At 38.2% G+C, this 22,378-nt stretch overlaps 1 long non-coding RNA gene across 2 annotated transcripts in view; it reads left to right on the top strand.

The window, feature by feature from the left end:
* The window catches only part of LOC120409833, a 33,331-nt gene extending 11,599 nt beyond the window's left edge, over window positions 1-21,732 (top strand). The window contains exon 4 of one of the 2 annotated variants that reach the window (XR_005601653.1): window positions 21,654-21,732. This is a non-coding gene — a long non-coding RNA (uncharacterized LOC120409833). Of the gene's footprint in view, window positions 1-829; window positions 3,257-21,653 lie in introns of those variants that run through there. The other variant, XR_005601652.1, reaches the window with a different exon arrangement.
* Window positions 21,733-22,378: the final 646 nt, after the last annotated feature.

Here is a 22,378-nt window from a genome sequence, read left to right as displayed (position 1 = left end):
AAAACACCTTTAATCTTAAATTTAAGGAAATCATGACCTTTAGGTGGGGTAAAATGAAATCAAATCAGAGACAGATATCTGTGGTTTATTCTCTTATAAAGGACGGAACTGAAATTCTGCAATTGTACTGCTAACAGAATTAAAGTAAATAATGGAATTACTCCAGATTTCTGATTGCAGCTAAATGTTAACATAGGAAATAGGAAATAGGAGTACTGTGAGATTACACAGAGCAAAGGAAGTTTGGAGACAGTCCCTAGTTAGTTAAACCACTTTATTTTACATAGGTGAAATCCAGCACAATTTTGGTAGAGTCACACTATTCCTACCCTCCTCTTTACAGGTGCAAAAGCTAAATCAAATGCCTTGGTCACAAATAAATTAAATTAAAATGTTTCCTTTTTACATGTACTTCAACTGCAGTCACCAAATAAAGTGGAGTTTGAGGGTTCTGTCTGCTCTTTAATCGAACAAAAATTCAGCAAGTATTAAGTTTGCTCCTTTCTTTTATAGACTATATATCATTATGATGGGAATTGCTTTATGCACTCACTAATGCAATGTATGCAGATTATTTATAAAAACTGAGCTCTAGGTAGTCTAGTTAAAGTATAAATAACCTAGTGTTACTTGCTTCATATTAAATTTACTCAACCTTGACAAAAGGAAGAGTGTCAACTTTCTGACAATCAGATGTCAGGTACCAATTGGACTACATCTTCCCTTCCTCAGATTGAACAGTCTAACCATGTGCTGTCAACTCAGCCCAATTCTACCAACTCTAATTGACTGAATTTCTGTCCATCTCCCTGTCCCCGTCTTTCCCTAGACTGAGTACACACAACTTTTGAGAAGATTTACAAGAACTGGAGTCAGTGAAGATCTCTCAGAGTCAGGCACTGGGAATTGGCACAACTTATGTCTGTACACTAAAACTTTAATCTTTGAAACATTTTAAGTAAGATATCTAAGAATGTAAAATTTAGCTAAATACTAATATACAACCATTTTATTTGGATTTGAGCAGTGCTATGCTAATGAGGAGTACAGTACATGTTAGTAAAATACCAAGGGAAGAATAAGGAATTATGCAGAGTGTGTGGATATGAACTAAATAATATATTAGAAGTAGCTGAGGGCTATCTGAGGGGCATAGAAATTAAAATGGATGATTTTAAGATAATTTTTGAATAACTGATGGGAAAAATGGTTCCTGCTTGTTAGGATGAGTTAGCAGAGACAGGAGGGAGAGGATGACACTGCATTGATATTTTCAGCATGTGTATGTAGATGTTTTAGGGACACCTAGAGATACCTGGCAGAGGTCCAGTCATAAACATTTGACAATGACAATTTTGTCCTAGATGACTAATATGTCATGCAATGAATGGGAATGGTGGGGGAAATGCCTTAGTGTCAGGAAAAGAAGATAAAATGTCCTTGGCAGGCTCCAGAAGAAAAGTACCAGTAGCTGGGCAAGAGTCAGAGCTGGGTGGAGAACTGGGGCAAATGTACCTTGTGGTCAGTAGAGGACACAAGCAGGTGAGAATGACCAGTGAAAGAAGCTGATCAGTTTACTGTGCAGAGAAGTCTGGGCTGATATTAAGCATTTCTCAGCTTCTGTCCCATCTATGTCTGCATACACATTCTCCTTCCAGATGATTTTTGTCTGTCAAAATCAAAAGGGAAATAGCAATATCTGAGCTCTCTGGCATTTTGGGGATATCAGGAGTGCAAATGCAGGCCAGCAGCATGCCTGTCATTCCATGCTAAAAGTCAAAAAGGCAGATCAGCCTGCATGTGTGAATATCCTGTTATGTGTCTGAGACTTGGAAACTTAGTTGTTTTCTTACTTCATAGCTTTGTAACTGCCACACTGTCAGTCTGAAGTGATTTTAAAAATATCACTTTTGTAGTTAGGAAGTAAAATGGGATTTATTCAGCTTTGGTACCCACTCACTGTTCATGAAAACATATATCAAACATCTCTAACTTGCTAATTTCACAAACTTTGATCTTGTGCATTCACATGAATGCAAGGAAATGATGGGGACACAAATTTTGCCTTTTTTTACTTTTTCATTAAGGGAAAAAAATCTATTTAGGTATTAAATAAAGAATAAGTGCACCATTTTGGGACTGAATCAGCTACATTATCAAATTATGGAAACTTGTAAAAAATAGAAACTATGATGGCATAAAAAAATGGAAAGTCTTCATGAGAAACTTGGTATTATACTATTCCTAACCAAAAAACTGAAAATGTAAAGAAATCTTTGGAGAGCAAATAAAACCCCTCAAAACAAACCCCAATGTTTTGTAAAGTATTATGCCTGCATTTTCAGAGAGAGCCCATAGATACGTAGTCAGAGTTCAGATGCTGGTCCTTCACTCCTTTAGGGGATGAAGAAATACTAAGCTCCCAAGGCACCAGGGCCAACTACAGCTAGTGAGTCATGATCATGCACTAGAGTCATCCACTGCTGTTACAAATTGGTGATTTGTCTCTCCTTAGCCTAATCAAATCATTAATAAATGGTGTTGAACAAAAGGTGTTATAGAAGCTGAGAAAAGTATGATATCCAAGCCTTTATATGGGTTTCCACGCAGACTGGAAGCCCATATATTTCCTCATGTATTGCCTAGGTCTTGAAAGCACAACGTTGTCAGATTCAAATGATGAAATGTTTTTATCCAGCTGCACTGTCCTTCTCTGCTGTTAAATTGTTAATTAACAACTTAGGAGCATGCAGTTTTGAAGTTGATATAAGGCAATATTTTTTAAAATGTTGATTTACTGTCATGTCTGAACATGATAAACCATTGATTTTTATAACAGGGCAAGGATGTATCATCAGGAATCTCTGTATTTTTTTCTCTGAAAATATAATTTGTCATATCTTTCAACAGGTATAAATCAGCAAAGCTTTAAACCATTTGTTGTAGTCTGCCAGTGAACACTAGCTGAAAATCTAGCCCACTTTTAAGTGGATTAAAATAAAATGTATGGAGAAGACTGAGTTCTAAAAGCTGTATTTGCTGCTTGAAATATCTGAGAAATTAAAATAATGAAACATAAATCTCTGGACATTGAGAAGCCACAGCTACTACATACAGGGTAGTATACCTTCCTTTTTCATAACACTGGATTGAATTTTTCAGCAGATATATACTGATGTTATCAACCTGAAATGAAGTTATGTTTGATTTCTCAAGCTTTTCAGTTTTTATAACTTTTTGTGTCTAAACCAAATAAATACTTTCTTGCATATCTTCTGTTTCTCTTTTTCTTCCATATCTCTCAGTCACCCTAGCTTTACATTATTTGGTGGTAGAATCATTGGTGGAATTTAGGCCTTAAGTAATTCTGAATAAATTCGTAAAAGTCTGTGAAAAGGCCAGATAAAAGATTGAATTTCTTGTCTTCATTTGCACATCAAGTTGAATCTGTGCTAAAGTCTTTGCTGTCATTGCTCATTTTTAGCATAAAACCAACAGAACTACTAGAAGAAAAAAAAATACAGCTGACTCACACAGCACCAAATAATAAGCATATTGATTTTGAAGATTACATGTTTTAAAGCAATTTAAGACTGTGGTGGTTATTTGTGGTGGCCTGTTAACCTGTGATTCTGAATGTTCCCCTTGTTCCCTCCCTAGCCTTGGCCACTCCCTCGGTTTCTCCCTGTTTGCTTCTGTACCCCAACCTTGCCCAGGGACCGCCCCCGGGCCCCTGACAAAACCACCCCGCACTCAGAACACGCTCTTTCTACCTCTGAACATCATGGGGACAAGATGTGATTAAAGCCATCTCAAACCCTCGTGAGAGACCCTTCTCTGCCTTCTTTACCACCACTGCGTTGTAATGCTGCTGGCTGCCGGAGCCAGATCGCGGGGCTGTCCGAAATGGACTCCGGGATGCGACTGATCGCATGGCCCTAGGAAACCCTCCCTGGGCTCTCAGGGAGCAGCAGCCTGCTAGGCACAGTCCAGTGGTTATAACAGTTATTATAGTTGAGCTGATTTATAAACATGAATTAATTAGAAAAAAGCCAGATATTTCTTACATTGAGGTATTTAAGTGAGAGGTAGGATTCCTATGACTGATGTTCCTGTCTCTGTTGCACGTATTCACCCTGAACTCTTTCCATAATCAATGACCACCAATCTAGTCAACAAAAAACAAGCTATGAGTTGCTTTACCCCAAAGCAGACTTCTGAAACAGACCTGATGAGCCATTTGTTAAACAAGGCTGTTTCTCTTGCGTCTCTTTAAGGAAAACGCATCTTGACTAAATTAGTTGTAAACATTTACCTCAAGTGTTTAAATTAATCTTAGGTGTGTAATATACAGTTCTGTCAGTGGGGTGACAAGTGTCCTTGTGTAGATACATATTTCTTCTCTCCCTAAACAGAGGAGCTTTTGATAATCAGTTTTGTTAACCAGGCTAGGTACTGAAATTCTGCATGACTGAAGCTATACGGATCCTTCTTCCGTGCACTCACTTTCTGGAACACAAATACACTATATGAAAAATGCAATCACTTTGTACCAAAGTGAATTTCATGCCATTGTTACAGAGTATTTTCTGCCAGAAGTTCATGAAAAATATAACCGCAGAACTATTTTTATCCCATTTTGGCAATCATGAGACCACAGCAAATGAAAAAACTTCTTGAAAAGTTGTTTTTAGATCTCTCTTATTCCTACCTTTATTTCATGTTGTACTTATAGTAGTTGCTGTATGGAAAAAATTTTAGGGTTGCAGTTGAAGTAGATAGGATGATTCCCTTTGATTTTGATGAGCTTTTTCAGATATAGTTCTAATTTGTATGAAAATAAATGTAAATTTGCAGATATTGTTTACATATATCTTAAGGAGTTCCAACATCACTTCAGAAGTATTATTAAAATTAAATTGTACTTTTATTGAAGGTCCTTGAAGGGATCTAGATTACACATCACTTACCCTATGCAAATCAAAAAAGTTCATTGAAGGTCCATCTGAAAAGACACAGTCTTCTGTAGAATTATCATCTAAGTGAACATCTTGTAAACGTATGTCTTGGGCTGACATATTTTTTTCCCGAATCTGGTGGGGGAGGGGTGGTTGTGCCTTCTCTCAGAGGATATATTTCTAAATTTGGCCAAACCGGAACAAATTAATTAAATTGTATTGTGTTTTAGAATAGTAACTCAGAAATATTAATACCATGACACACCTTTAGGTTCTGACTTCATTGATGTCATAAATCTCGAGCAACGGCATAGCTGTCAGCAGAGACCTTCATTAGAGTGATAGGGATTTGGGATACTCTGTAAAAATGACACTGCATGGAAATTGCTTATCAGGCTTAATTTAAATATTGGCTGGCAAGTCTGCTTTTTTTAGACTGCAGAATTTGGTTTAAGTCTTCAGGACAATACTGGCAGAAAGCTCACTGAGATAACCGTGTTCTGGCCAGAGCACATGGAATGTATCAATCAAAAAATGGAGTGGCTAAAGGGCTGAATTTCTCAATAGCATCCATGTAAACTGTGTTTTTGCTTTCCAGATTGCACAGCAAGGAGGAATACTACTGCTCATCAACAATATCCTAAGGAAAAACCCCAGCTAATTAGAAAAACACTGCTGGGGGAAAAAAAACCAAACCAAAACAACAACAAGCAAGCACAACAACAACAGAAAAACAAAACAAAAAAAAAAAACCAAAGCAAAAAAACCACCAACCTCCCCCACCAAAAAAACCCCAAAAAACAAAAGCAACATTAAAAACCCCCACAAACAACAACAACAAAAACCCAAACCAAATAAACAAACAAACACACAAACAAAAATCACCTTTCCTGAGCTTCCTCGATGTCTTCTAAAGACGGGGAGCGGCAGGGAACTAACTAGTGACTCTTGATTTCAGGTAAAAAGTAGCTATATTTGATGGATTATAAAGATCTTCTTTGTCTCCTTTAGACTCCCCAATCACCTGTCTTCTTTTTTATTTTTTTTATCAAGTTGCTCAGAATTCTGAATTGAAATTATTTATATCACAGCAGAAATGTGTTTGAAGTTTTTTTGTGGGCTTTTTATTGATATTGTTGTTACCAAGAAAAAACATCTTTTATTCAATTTTTAATGAAATGAGCACTCCTAAGCCAACTTATGCATTGTCTTTTTCTTTTCTAGTAACCTCCGAGGTTTTCCCTCTCTGTCTTGGCTTAATGTAACACTTTCAAGGATCTTGCTTATTTCAAAAGTATATTTTGCCTTACAGTTATGCACGAGCATACAGAGAGACAGTAACAATAGCCTGGACAGTTTCTATGACCAGCACCTAATTCTGGTACTTGAATGGCGTTGCATGTACCATTTTGTTTTCTGTCTCTAAATTAAGGTTCCTTCAGGTTCTCTCTGCATAAAAAGTCCCATCCTGTATGAATATTTAGTTCCATCAGAGTTTCCCTCAATTCACATGTCGTCTGTGGTTTTGAAAATTTAGACACAACTTCATTTTGCCTTAAGTTTGCAATGTTTCAGATAAGTATCTGGTTTGTTTTGTCATGCAAGACACTGTGCATAAAGAAAGATTATTTTGGCATTGTGATGACCTAGAAGTGTATATGTTACCCTTGTTAGCTGACCCTTTTTTATATTCATGCCCTGAGATGTTATCCCTTTTCATGGCTGTTGAAATAAAGAACAAAAATGTTAGACAGCAGGAAAGCAGAGACCCTTAAAACTCCCCAACTGCATGACCTGCAGCAACTATTTTCAGTGTCACCAGTAATATTGCTAAGGATTGCAAAATATAATTCTCAAAATGGAATGCTGAGAAACTCTGTGTCCCCTAAGTTGAACCTGCACAACTATGACAGGTATTCACCAGCTGAGGACATGATTTTGACATGTATCTGTTGAAAGAAATAAGAACATGGAGTTTTTTTCCTAGTGTGATATTAATGAATATGGATAGCTGAAGCAGTTGCTGACAAGTATTAAAAATCTGCATCCCTATAATTTGTTTTGTCACTTTTTCCCAATTTCAAGGTGATTAAAAGTGATTATTCAGACATTAATATTTTTCAGCACTAAATATATATACACTTCGAACACAGTATTTACTTTTTCAGAGAATTTAACAAGACTAAGAATAGTTTTTGTTGTTAGGTAGTTTACAGAAATTAAACAACATTTGACCGAAATTCTTAAATACATTGATAACAATTTCCCATTGATTACTAGTGGAGAGAGGTTTTTCAGCACTTCTTTTGTTTTTGTAAAGTGTCTACAAGTCCTTTACATCAGACGGTCCTCTACAACTCAGTGAAGAAAGCAGGGTACCTCACTTCCAAAGAGAAACCCAAAGTCTTGAAAAGCAGCTTCTTCCTGCAAGGTGTTTGATACTTCAGAAACAATTTGCATCATTCAGCTGGTTGAATTGAACAGATCAGTCTTGCTCACAGTTTGACCATGACTAACAGATTGTCCTGGGGTGACGTTATGAAGCCGCTTTATTCCTTAACCGTCCGCTCAATGCCCAAGGACGCTGTGCCTTTGGGATGGACCCGGGGGCGGGGCCAGAGCCACGGACAGGAGGGGGCAGTTGAACGGTTCAGCCCAAGGGCTCCAGGGTCTGGGCAAGGCTCGGGAGGGAGTGTGCTGGGAGCACTGTGCTGCTTTTTGGGTTTCCTTTGTGTTCCGGATAGCTGGGAAAAGGTTCTGTTGGTCTTTTTTCTTGGTCTTTTTTCCCGGTCTTTTTTCCCTTCCCTTTCCTTCCCCTTGCCTCACTGCCTCCCTTCCCTCCTCACCGGTCCGGAGGCCCGCAGGGTGGCCCCGGCTGGTCCGAGCCCACGTCTCTGTTCCCTCTCCAGGAATTTTTTGTATTTGTATTTGTTGTATTTTGAGGGTTTTTTTTTATCCTGTTCTACCCTGTTTTCTTTGTATGTTAATAAACAGTTTGGTTTCTATTTCCCACTTTCACTCCTTGTGACCCATTTGTCTCATTGATGGAGGAAAAGGGGAGGAACACTCATTCCGGAGTGTTTCCTCCTGAAGAAAACTGAGACACAGATACATCATTCTCTCTCTCTCTTAATATTGTGTATGTATGAATTTCCCAACCTGTGTTATTCTGTTTAGTTTATGAACTCAGTATATTTTTTAGCCAGCATTAATTTTCTCAAATTCAAATTCAGTATAATAAATTAGGAGGCCTGGAGCCAAATTCTGGTGCCCTTTGACAGATTATGGTTTAATTCAGCACTTAAAGGGGCAGCTCTTTTTAAGAAGCCACAGCTGATCATCTAAATACCATAGAATAGCAGTAAGATGATATGTGCCCATAAATGTGTGAGGTGGAGGGTTTAAAGAAAACCTCTACTGATGAAGTTTAAGCTAGCATGCTTTATCTTTGCAAATGTATGCACAGATAGCTAAAGTGCCTTAAATTTTAAATAATAACTTATTATGCTGCTCTAGCTTGACTGCATTTCATCATATGTTAATAGATTTCTTCCTGCTGAAAGGCATAATGTTATTTATTACTGAAATGGCACAATCTCTAATATGAAAGTGCCAAGCTTCCTGTATTCTGCTCCAAATTCAGGAGAAATTCCATTTCCTCAAGATGTATCTTTTTACAGGTTTTTTTTGTTTTTTCTTCACACTTTTTACATGAATGAATTTGGAAACTTTATCAACTAGCCACTTCAGTGAAAGTTAGTTACTAATTTATAGCTGGACTTATCTACTAGATTTATGCCAAAGAAAAGCTGAAAATCACAACCCTTACTGTACACTAGGATAAAGAGATCCAATATGATTTTGTTTAGTGCACAATATTTTGTTCTTGTTTGCTGTTTTATCCCCTTACAAACTCTTGTCTTTCATAAGTTCAAGGTACACATGAACTGTAATGACTGAAGAAGGCAAAATGTATTTCCCTTGTATTCGTTACATATTGAATCTGCCTTCTGATCGTTCAACAAGCTGTCTTAATGAATAAATCAGAGAAAAAGATAAAAGTGCTCTGTAAACACTGAGAGATTATGGCTGTTCTAACCACCTGTCATTTCAACACGGGCTTATCTACCTCATTTGGATGGCTCTCTGGGGTTCCAAATAACCAACAGGACTTTTGTCTGTGCTATGGTTTTATCTTCCAAATGTGGATGCAATCAAAATTTACTAAACTCACTTGCCCAAATGGTGTTTAAAAGAGTTAATCACTCTAATCCCTAGAAATCTCTTTTCTATCAAGATTGGTTGTCAAATGCAATTATTTCATTTTGCCTTACTTGCTACACTCAAAATATAAAACATAAAACCTAGAAGGAATTCTGAAATATAAATCTGATTTACGTTTTACTATTCAGAGAATCATAGAACAAGTCACAGCAAATATTAATTTGGGCCAATATGCTGTCTCTGGCAGTGTCTTCTAGCAGGTGTAGGTGTATCCCTCGTGCACAAGCATCCCTTGGCACACTTTTTAAGGTCTTGGCAGGCAGTGATTTATCTTGGAGGTTCCCTGGGTTACTGTACTTAACACTCCCAGTGGATATGTCCATGGTATGTGATTGATGTGTTTTGAATCTATTTATAGATTTGGTCCTCACTATTCCTGCAATGAGTTCCTCTGCTCAAAGGTGATGTGTGCTGTATAAGTACACAGCTGATTTATTCCAGTGTTACCTCCAAAATGTTTATAAGTATGAAAAGTTATTTCAGTAAATGTTTGTTACTTTCATTATTGCTTTTTTTTAATTTCAATTCAATAAAGTCTAAAGCTTTTTAAAAATCTTTTATATAAATGCACACAATTTGTGCTTTCTGAGACCTTTTTCAAATATTTTCTTCAATTCCTTAACTAGTATGGATTTTCCAGATGCAGAATTGCTTTTTTACAGATGACCTACATTTTTCCAAACAGTCCTCATACCACAAGAAGCTGTTATTTTTTATTAATGTTTTACTTTTTCTGGTTTTTCTTTTTTCTTTTTTTTTTTCTGATAAGTATTATAGCTAAATAGTGCCTGAATAGAGCCATTTCGTGGAGAAGGAGAGAGGCAAAATTTTATAATGAAGTTATGTGATATTGAGCTTAATTGAGACCCAAAGTCAATTTTTCATTCTATATCCCTTGCAACATTTATCTTTTTCATAGGTTAATTCAGAGCCATGGTGTTCTACACTTTACACAACTTAATCCCAGACTTTAATGAATTAACACTGTGGAAAACAGAATAGCATGGATTCTTGTGATTAATTTTAAAACACAGTTTCATTATGAGATCAAGCACACAGCAAGTGGGCTTTTGATGGCTTGGGATATCACAAAGCAAGGTAGGGAGTGGTGCCTTAATACTTTTCAATAGGATGCTTATTTACACTTCTAATGACTGGCTGTGATTTGTCTTAACTGCCATCAGTTAAAAAGGGGCCAAAACCAGATGAAACAATGAGAGCATTTCCACATTAATTTCCTGGTATTAAGCTTGTGCAATCACTGTGTTTTCATACTTACGTGCAACTTTTTTATGTCTAAACCCAGAAATCTCGTAATGAATTCAATTAATGTAGAACACAAAATGAGGAGAAGAGTTTTTCTATAATAAATCTGAAATTTAAGTTTCCACTGCATTTTTAAGATGTCACATTTTTAAGGCTTAACAGAATAGGTCATAAATATGTACAAGCTCTCTGTATATTATTCTAGGCACTTAAAATTCAGTGGTATTAAAGTGAACACAGGGAAAAGGTCCTGAAGGATCAGTGGTTCATTGGCAGTGAAAAATGTAAGAAGGTTAAAAAATGTGCATATGCTTATGTTAACTCATAAAGATTTGGACATGAAGATAAGCTGTAACGTATTTTATTGAATTTGCATGTAGTTCACTGTGCTGTTTAAAACCCTTTATTTCTAAAGAAATATCCTTTATAGAGCAGGAGTGTGTGACCTGTAAGAGAGATGAAGTAAAGATTGAAGGGAAGAGACAGCCTGCCCTGCTCTCAGTCTTATTGGCCAGTTCTTCATAAGTGACTAATGACTTGAAGGAACCTTGGTGATTTTAGGAGTTCTGTTGCTCAGTATTACTAGAAACCATACATGCTTGGACATGTACATGACCAAACTGCAGCAAATTAACAACGCTTGTCCTCTAAGTATTCCCTACAGATTAGATGTAGACTAGGCTTGAGAAACAGGAAAGACCTTCAACACGCACAACTGAATCACAATTTGGAAATCTTCCAAACTGCCCATCCTATGATTCTGCAGCAGGTCTGTGGACTTCTGTGAAGCTGGGCAGCCATACAGTTTCAGACAAGGTAGGGGACTAAAAGTGCATTACTGCACACCACTCACCAGGTTTGCAGAGTGCCTCTTCCCTCCTAGGGAAGTGCCCCTTCGCTGAAAAAACAGCCTGCTTTGCTACAAGGGCATGGGTGTACAGTGCAAGGATAAAGACAAGCTTTCCCGAGTGCTGTGCCTCCACTAAGTTTTGAAAGATTTCTGACAGTGTAACTGAGATATGACATGAAATGTTTTAGAAATGAAGCTACAATATGCAAAGTTCTGGTGACCTCTCAGCTGGGACTTGCTGACAGGTTAAATACTATACTGTCCAGTGTGGCACATGGTTTGCACTTAGATGAAGTCATGAATCCACAACATCCCTTTTGGTAGGAGTATGACTATATTTGGCCTTGTTCACCCTCACCAGCAAACTCACAGTTTTCACATATGAGGTAAAAAAAATAAAACTTTTCACTTTTAAGTACAAACTAGTTTCTCTAATAAGACAATTTCAAACTGAGGAGTCTGATTTTTCCCTCATTACTCCAATCTCACTCTGGGGTAGACTTTTTGAGTTCTGAAGAGCTATTATTGATTCACATACTGGCATATATGAAGAAAAGCTAGGCCCAGAGATTGTTCTTTGCCAATGTCAGATAACATTTGAGCACTGCCACCAACTAATAATATATGCTCACAAAAAGGTTCAGGCTGCTAGGATAATAGATAATTAAAGCCAGAATTGTCCAAGGAAAGAAATATCCAAATCTCCTGTAGGAAACCATGAATACATTGGGACCCATGAGTACAAAATTAAATGCCTGGCTTCAATAAATATGGAAAGAAAACTTCTTAAAAGTTTAGAATGTCATTAGTGTGGGATCTTTTGAAGGATTTTTTTCCTTCTACTTTCTCCAAAGCACACCTATTTAAGGCTCAGAACAATCCAGGGGACTGCTGCTGCAGTGCGTGGGTAGAGTTCAAAATGCAAAAGCTCTCTTAATTTCACAATGAAAGTGGAAATAGAATTTCTGACGATTTTTCAAACATAGCACATTCTTTAGGACAATGTCTAAAGGTGAAAATACTACTTCAGCAGCTTCCTATTTTTTAAAAAAAACTGTTTAAATAGCCATGAAAAAGAATAATAACGGCTTCTACTTTCAAGGTGAATTGCATATAATCTTTTTGTTTTGTATAATAGTTCAAATAGATCTGTTCATTATTTTAGTCTTCCTCAGGGTTCCTGAAGTCATGTTTAACGTCATCAAAAGAATAGAAAAAACGGGGAGAAAAATGCAAAAAAGAGGTATAGAATCACAGAATAGAATCACAGAAGATCCTGTGTCAAAAGGGACCTACAAAGATCATCAAGTCCAACTCCTGACTTCACACAGGGCAACCTAAAAGTTAAACCATGCATCTTACAGCATTGTCCCAATGCTTCTTGAACACTGACAAGCCTGAGGCCATTACCACTTCCTTGGGAAGCCCATGCTGGAGCAGGCTTCTGGCAGGGAACTTTGAATGCATGGAAAGAGGAGCCCAGGCTAGAGCAGTTTTTCTGGCAGGACTTGTGACCCTGTGGGTGACCCACATTGGAGCCGGCTGTTTGTGAAGGACTGCATCATGTGGAAAGGGACCCTCATAAGAGCAGCTCATGAAGTACAGCAGCCTGTGGGAAGGACTCCTGCTGAAGAAATTCATGAAGAACTGTCTCCCATGGGAGGGACCCAACAATGGAGTAGGGGAAGGATTCCTTTCCCTGAGCAGCAACACAAATGACCTGTGATGAACCAACCATAACCCCCATTCCCCATGTCCCTGTGCTCCCAGTGGGAAGGAGATAGAGACTGGGAAGGAGGGTGGGGTGGGGGAAAGGTGTTTTTAAGATTTGGTTCACTCGTCATTATCATACTCTGATTTGATTGCTGATAAATTCAGTTAATTTCCCCAAGTTGAGTCTGTTTTGCCTGTGACAATCCTTGCCCCTTAATCAATGAATGGTCTCTCCCTTCTCTCATCTCATCTCATCTCATCTCATCTCATCTCATCTCATGAATCTTTCATTATATTTTCTCTACCCTGTCCAGTTGCAAGGGAGGGATAGAGCAATTTTGGTGGGTACCTGGCATCCAGCCAAGGTCAACCCCCCACACAGTCACTACTCTACCACCATCCCACTAGGACCATCACCTCCTCAAAGCATGGCTCATGTTGTTCCCAGCACAATTTGTCCTTCATGAAGCTGTGTTGGCTAGTCACTGATGTCACCTTGTTCTTTGTGTGCTTTTGAGCAATCTTCTAGCAGATGAGAAGGGCAAGAGTTTATTCCTGGAAACCTGCCAGAATGCTGCAGTTCAGGAGCTGCTTCTAATTCTTCCAACAATATGTGAGAAATCTTCCTTGGAATGAGGAAGACCAACAAAGTTATGAGAAGCTTTGCTCTTTATAAGAACAAAAGGAGCAAGGGTGCACCTCAGATTTAACCATCACCCTCTCCACATTCCAAGGCCCTCTTTCCATGGCCTCCAACAGGGTCCTTGCAACATTCTGGCACAGCCACTCAAAAGATCCCAGGCCCTCCCCTTTCCTCTGCGCAGAAGAAAAGGCAGCTCCCCACACTCCACGGACAGGGCTGGGGGACAGGGAAGAAGAGTCTGTGCAACACATAGCAACAGGCAGTTCTTCTGTGGAGTACTGGCAGAGCCCTTGTGCAGGCTGACTGAGTGTCCTTTTCCTGTCAGTGGGATGTAAGGATGCTTTGACCCCTCTCAGCCACTGTCCAGCGCAGATGGGTGTGCCCCTTGCAGAGTGCCAGGGAAGAGGGGAGGGTCACTGATGATCCCAACCCTCCTGGAAGGTTGTTACTAGCATCTTGTCTAGGGCATGGGATAAGTCTAGAGCCCAGGGCTCATTAGGGGAGGTGGAGCACAGTCCCTATGCCCAAGGGCCATGGGACAGGAGAGGTAGTTCCTGGGAGAAACACAAAGGAGAAAGCCACTTCCCAGGAGGAGAAAGTGGAATTGGAGGAGGAAGAACACCACCCAAAATAGTGTGAGAATATTTGTGATTGCTCATGGGACCAATGGTGTGAATTAAATGCATGTAGCTCTACTGGAGAGCAGCATGGGGCCCAGGTGTGTCAGTATGCCAGAGGATTGATGGAGGAGAAGCACCATCCATGTGAATGATTGCCGTGTGACTGATGGTGTGGAGTCCATGAATATGGATCTACCAAGGAACAGTGAGGGGCCATGTTGTGTCAAACAATGAAGGAGTTGTGTGAGGCCCATGCATATTAACCCATCAAAGAATGATGATTCCATGAGTGCCAATCTGACGTAAAAGGACATGGAGCCCACAGGGGCCAACACACCTGAAGATGAAGAACTGATGGATGTGGACCTACCAGTGACAAGGCTGATCTTTCATGACCCTAGCATACCTGGGCTATTTTCCATGAGATCACACAAATGGCCGTCATAGCAGTGCCTGGCCAGTTCCCTAACATCAGAGCAGCCTCTGCACCCAACACCAGCTGGGAGACAACTCTGTGGACATCCCACAAACTCACCCTCAAGATCTCCAAGCCATAAACAGTTCATTTGATGAATTTAAAGGGTTGTGTGGGCCCTTCTTTCTCATCTTCATCACCCTCTGGGTGAAGGTTGTTTAGTTATACTGTACTTAATGCACGCCAGAATTTGGTTGATCACTTTGAACACCAGGCCACATTGTTGATTCATATTGAACTTGGAATCAATCAGATTCCAGATTCCCTTCTGTAAGGCTGCAGTCCAGCTTTTTGTTCTCAGTCTATACATACATCCAGCATTACACTGTCCCCCAAGCACAAAATCTGGCATTTGTTCTTGTTAAATTTCATAGGTTGGTGATTGCCCACTTTGGTAGCTTTTCTACTCCTTACCTAGAGACTCTCAACTATTCCACACTGCGAGTCCAACCCCTCCTTTATGTACAACACTTCCTCTCCACCTCATTGGTCCTGCCTATCTTTCCTGAAGAGCCTACAACCATCCATCATACTACTGCAGCCACAGGGTTTTTCCCATGGAATATCACTAATGTGCACTGTTCCACTCTGCCCCCTTGAGCCTTAGTCAGGCACTGGTCCACACCAAAATGGCAGTGGCTGACCTCATGGCCTGCCCCTAAATTGCTGACTGACCTCTTGGTAAGGCCCAAAATAGCGCCAGCTGACCGTGGGGGTCCTGTGGGACACTTTAAAGAGCAGGCATGTGCCTGTGGGGAAGACTCAGTGGACCAGAGCAAATAAAATGACAGTGACAGGTGTCGAGTGGTACGCTCAGATAGCCTGGATTTAAAAGCATCTGAGACCACGCTGGGTCCTAGGGTGGTGACTGTATACCTTTTTGTCTTATTTTCCTTTCTCTTTTTCTCCCTCCTAACTACTTCTTCTCAAAATATATTGTAAGCCAGACTGAAAAAACTTCAGTCAATGCCTTAGTAAGTGCCTTGTTCTGTCAGGATAAGTTAAAGTTTGCTACATTAAAATTTGTGAAATGCCTTACTTTGTCTGGAAGTCATTTTAAAATTAGCCAAGTAGCTTGTTCTACTTTAATGTTCTGAAGTTTGCAAGTAAAACTTTTGTTGTTGAACTGCCTGAGAATTTTGTTGTTCCTCCTGCACACTGGCCAGAGTACATGAAACTACCTTCCCCTGAACTCACCAAGCAGGTCAAGACATTACAAGAACTAAGAGGAAAAAGATCTTAAGAGGGATAAATTATCCTCTTTTCCTTAAAATATTTATATCTTGATCTAAAACTAATGTGTTTACATGTCTATTGCCTTTGGTACATGGTCTTGAGCCTGGTTTCAGATTTTGAGAGTTAAGAGTTTGATACAGTAACATCTTCAGGTTTTTTCTGTGGCAATGGAAATAGGCAGGGATGCAGGTTTAGGGCTTAAAATACCTTCCTTCCCTGTCCAGGGGTTGTCTAGACTTCTGTGATAAATTTGAAGCTGAACCAGAAAGCTTCTGACTTGGTGACACTGTTTCAGATCAGTTCTAACTTGCTTATAAATCTCTTTTGGAAGAGATGATCTAAGTGATAAGACTCATCTGAACTTTTTTCAATGTAATTTTTCAAATATTTTCAAATAAATTTTAAAGGAATATATAAAACCATTACCAGAAAATAAAGTATTTCATTTCAAAGCAATCATTTTGTTAAAAGGTACTTAACTGAGTTATCAATGTTTATTAAAGGTAAAAGATGTCTTTTGAGATAGTAACATATTTTCTACAAGGAACAGCTATCAAAAGTAACTGATAAAAAGTAATTGAGTTAATGCAGAGTAAGATTCATTTTCTGCAAAAATATATTGCAGAATTATATGCTGAAAAATAATCAGCTTAAATTTACTTTCAAGTGCATGGCATTTCTACCGTGGTTGGGGGTTTGTTTGTCTGTTTATTTTGCTTTGGGTTGGGGTTTTTTGCACTATTAAATTTAATTACTATGTAGAATGAAAATATTATGCTAGATTGTTTTAGAGACAGCTATTCCACAATGACTGGGTGAAATTGTATGACATCACTCTGATATCTGTGGAATATCTCTGCTTGATGGTGAGAAGAAAATATAGATCCCTCAGTGGGAGCTGGTTGCACAGAGACTGTCAAGATTTTTCCCATACGAAGCTATTAGCTGTATCTATGTGCAGCTACAGATTTTATTTCTCTATGACTTTCTGTAACTACTTTATGTAAGAAAACAGAACTTCTTTACTGTCTTGCCAGGATTGTTTTGTAATGATACCAGCACAAATCAGGCTCTCAAGTTTGCAAAAGGGAAAAATTGAAACAACATTAGAAAAAATTCTGTGTTTGAAGGTAGTTGGGAGATTCTTAGGATGGTTTATTAATTTCCTTTGTATATAACAAAGAAACGAAGAATTCTGCACTAGGTGAAAATGATTTTTCTCCTCCACACCTTAAATAATCCACAGTTTTCATTAAAACAAAAAACCTAGGAAGTGCTCAGGGCACATGAACTGGGATCCTTCATGCAACAGTGCACAGAACTCTTAGAATCAGGTAAATTGTTTATGGCTTTTGAGGAGGCCTTTGTTATTCTTTTAGATACCTTTGGCTGTTTAGATTCCGTTCTGAAAATTGATATTTCTAGATGAAGTGAATAAAGGTAGAGGCTGATGCTCATTTTTCTAGGTTAAGTGGATTTCATTTCACATGTCCATTTTTTCCATTGTTTATAGAGGAAAATATACAGTCTTATACTTGTTCCTACTATACTTTTGTCTTCTTACACAGCTGCCCATTGATCAAGTAGTGCATGCACTCAGTTTCAGTAAATGAGATTTTCCATATGCTGACCTATTTTTACACTGCCATCTTTCTAGTTGCATGCTGTGGCTTGAAGAAAATTGAATAGGACAGAGATGGAAGAACTGATTTTAGCATTTGTTGTAAAAATTGCTACTCTTCAATAGCACCTTGTCAAATTTTGTTTTGAAGTTGTCTGAAAAAAACCATTTCTCTTGAGCGTGTTCTCTCAGACACCATTGCAATAAAATAGCAAACACCATCAGAATGGTCAATACAAATTTCAAATGTGGCTCCCTCAACAGTGACAAGAATGTTGTCAAACAATCTGCTGAGAAAAGAGAAGGGTGTGCACATGACTGCATGCAGTAAATAATACCAGTTTTCTTGCCCTTCCTGGCCCTCGTTGCAGGTTCCTCCCAAAAGAAAGCACCACAGGACATCCTGAAATGCATTCCCAGGTGTAAGGTATCATTTGTGTGAAAGTATTCAAATTGTCTCAAAGCAGCTATAATATTGTGATTGTTTTTCTGATTTTATTGTTATTATGATTCTATTATGATTTTGTAGCAGTTTGCACTCAATTATGAAGTAATGAATAGGAGGAAGATTAATTTTTCATTGGTGTAGACAAATTGGAGTGATTTAAGTAATCTCAGAATAGAGATAACCTCTGTGTGTGTGTCTGTGTGTACAAAGACACACAGAGTAATGATTGCTGCATGTGTATATTTGTCATTGCTACCTCTTTGTCTTCTATCTGAAAAATACAAAGGGAAAAAGAAGATCCCTTGCTTCTGTAGAGAATGTCTCTCTCATTCTCCAGAAAGGTACAAAACAATGACTGGGAAAAGTATATATTAGATCACAGAGGAAAAGATTTAATAAAGAAAAAAGAAACAAGCACCCAGCTCCAAGAGGATCCCCAAGGCAAAGGTTCAAAGGGCAGGAAGAAAAAGACTGAAGAGTCCTCCAATGCTCTCAAAGAAGATGACTAAGAAAAAACAGGTTTGACTTATTTCCTCCTGTCCCACGAAGTATGTAATAAGTTGACCTTTTCCAGTCTTGTCAGGGCTGAAGGAGGGATTTGCTGTTTAAGCTCTTACATGACATATGTGTCAAAAGCCTGAAGCTTTTGGGAAAAAGAACATCCTGAAGGGGCAAGAAAGAGGCTGACATCTGAAGCTCTGTTCAGGGATGCCTGTGCCAATTCTGACATGAACGGCTTCATAAGTTTAAGATGGAAGAAAAATTGGATTCATTAAGACAAGGGAGTAAGTTCAGTAACTTCCCCTCAGGTATTCTCAGGTTCAGATTCCCTTTTTGCCTCTTTTTTCCCCTCATTCATTCCACAGTCAAGAGACTTGGATCTCATTCCTTTTCACCATGTTATCATCTCTTGTTATAAAACAAAAAATTCTTTGAAAGAATAAGGTTATTCTGATATGAAATAGAGAGGAAAGAGGAAGATATCTGCCTGCTTTCCTTTCAAACTAATCTCAGGTCAGAAAATATCAAGATCTACAAGAACATCAGGTATGAAGCAGATACTCTGCAGGTTCTTGTGCAAGAAGGAGGTTCCAAAAGAAGGCATTTCTTATCATAAGATGGGAAAGGAATTTCTTGATTGGGAATAAGCTCAGTATTTTTGAAGTTATTCTATTAAATTTTGTAATTGCTTCAGTGTGGGATACCAATGAATTGAAGAATTTCAGAAGGATGCTCTAAGAATGTCTGGCTGTGTCAGACCAAAGCCTGTCGTATCTCTAACTCTGGCCAAGAATGAAAGCTTACTAGGAGAATAGGGCAAGTAGACAGTAATATGTCTCTGGAATATCCTCCAAAGTAATTCCAATTCAAGGATCAATGTAAAAGTACTTTTATAGACAGAATTATGTTTCTGCATTTTACAGCCTTCACAAGGGTTTTTTTTGTCAATGTCTTTATTATTTCACTGACTAACCAAAAAATATCTGGTACTACATTTGTAAAAAGTATTTTTATTATGGAGAAACATAGATCTAGATTATGTTTTTCTACTGATTTTTTGTATGCTTATGAAGAAGAAAAAAGATTAGTTTATAAATGTAGTCTGATTTAAGAATATCTTGACTAATTTCTAATTATTTCACTTTGCGGGAGTTGATCTCAGAAGACATCTTGTACTCCAAGCTGGAATTTGACTCATAGTAGGTTAGTTATATTACTGGTAAACTCAATTTTGATACTCATTCTCTGAAAGGGTCAACTTTAAAGGAATAGTAAAACCTGCTGTTTGTTAGAGGGGAGCAACATAGTCTGCAAAGTTGTTATAGTTGACAACTGAAGGAAATAATGAAAGGTTCACTTCTGGAAAGATATGTACAGTTATATTTTATACATTGCAATATTTTGGGATCAACAAAGCAAGATAATAAAATATTTCATTTATAGTGTTCTTGGACTTGTAGCAGTCAGAACTTCAAAGTGGTTTTCTTTCATAGCTAATTACACAGCTATATTCTCAAAGTTGAGTATGGTTATTTTATGATGAATACATTAGCGACAAATAATGCATTGTTTCATCGTAGCTGGAAAGTTTTTAGGCCTTATTTTCTAAGGGACTAAGACCTTTGCTGCAGTATAATTTTTATGTCCCCAAACCTGAGCTGGAATTTTATTTGTAGATGCAGCATATCCTCTGGATGCATTTCATAAAATATTTACTTTCATTCCTTTGAGAAAGCTCTGATATAGATTTGATGATGCCTGTGTTTATTCAGCAGTTTGGACTGTTATGTTTTCAGAAGTTTCTTCTTGAAGGAACTCAGTTTTATAGATTTTCAATTCCTGTTGTGTAGATTAACCCAGGATTCCCATGAATTTGATGTCGCATTAAGATACAGTTGGACAAATGTAGTTCATATCCTTAGCTGCACCCCCCAAGCTGTTTATGTGACTGCAAGTTGTGTGTGGGAACTGCGTATTTTTACACTGCACATCTAAGCAATAGATCTGTGGTATAAGACACAGGAAATGTTGGACATCTATGATATATCTGGAGGCATCTGAGGCTTTGTTTTTATCTTCCCGGCATTCCCAGCTGCTGGTGCTTGCTCTCAAGCAATGCAGGTACCACAGAATGGGGCATGAATCCTGGGCTCAGAAATGGAACAGTTAGTCATAATTTCATTTACTTCTATTCCTCACAAAACAGTTTCACCAACAGGGGTTAAATGAATGGATTCTCGGCATCAGATGGGTTGATAGATAATAATGAAGGACCCTAACTGCACATACATAGCAAAACAACAAATCTTAGTTTAGACTCCTTAAAATAAGTTGAGATTTGGGTAATGAAACAGAACTAGCATGAGTTAGACTCAGACAAAACAGAGGAGATTGTTCTTCACACAGTGGGTGGTAGACATGTAGAGCTCATTGCCAGAGAGTGTTATAGATAGTGAAAGGATACCTAGACCCAGAAATTACTGGACAAAAGCATGATAGATAAAGCCATTTAAGGATATTAAATATGAATTGATACTATGTATTTCATAGAACTACTAAATATACATCCTACTGTGTAAGTGCATTGTATGGAAAATATTTGGCAGGGCATACATATAAATGGGAAATGTCCTTCATTGATTCTGATTCTTTTCTGTTTTAACCATCTACTTGTGACCAGGATTTGAGACGGAATACCAAGCCAGCTAGACCTCTGTCTGGTCTAGTACATCTAATGTTCTTTTGATGTGAACACACCTAACTTTAAAGTTAGCTATTTGCTTTGTTAAAGTATAAAGATCTATGGCTGTCTGCAATATTTTCAGGTGTACAGAGGTATAAGGCTTTTGTAGGCTATAGTGAGCAAGAGGACCCAAAGCCCTCATATTTATGGACTAACTTGCAAGTCTACAAGGTCTTTTTCTCTTTTTTTCTTTTTTTCAGAGGGGTTTGGTGGTGAAGACTGAGGAATAGGGTAACAAAATAATCTTCTTGGTAACTTGGGGTTTTGTTTTATTTTTACTATAAAAATTATATAGCAATGCAAGAAGATACTCATCAAGCATTCAGAAAATACAGCACTGCCTGGTGGAAGAGTTAAATTTCTATCAAGGTATGTGAATTTACATTTGTATGTTTAATTTGGGAAAGTAATATTCTCATCACTTCAGAGATGTGTCTGCTATTTCAACAGGAATGACTGACAGAAAGGTCTGGAGTATTGTTAGTTGTCTGTAAAGCAAGTGGAAGCATCTCAAGAATGTCTAAGCAGAATTTGAAAGTCTTGACAGAGTATATTGTTTAAGAATACTTGGCTGGGATGAGTAAACCCCAACAGCATGTATGCTTTCTGTCCTGATCCATGAAAATTACTCAGGAATGGAGGGCAAGGAAAAAACTGTAGAGCGTCTTATCAGTATGAAAGGTAATGATTATGATGCAGCAAAAATATATTTTTAGAAATCAGGAGACTGAATAACTCAGAATGTAACTAGAGATGGGGGGAAACTCACAGCCACTTTTGCAGATGTACTTATGTCTGTAAGATTGCTGGTAAAAGTAAGAGTGCTATCAGAAAATCAGAGCGAAGACATAAGGCAGTTATGTGTGCGATTTTGAATGCCTACCAGTGTGAACACAGCTGTGAAAGACAGCCTCCCACTGATACCATGCAAATAGCAGTATTGCAGGCTTTGCTAGTGAACCTCCTGGACGCAAAGGTTGCACTTCATAAAGAAATGTATATATTGTCTTTAATTAAAAA

The sequence above is a fragment of the Corvus cornix genome, chromosome 2 (assembly GCF_000738735.6).
Source record: "Corvus cornix cornix isolate S_Up_H32 chromosome 2, ASM73873v5, whole genome shotgun sequence".
Lineage (NCBI taxonomy): Eukaryota > Metazoa > Chordata > Aves > Passeriformes > Corvidae > Corvus > Corvus cornix.
This window is presented reverse-complemented; position numbering and strand designations above follow the sequence as displayed.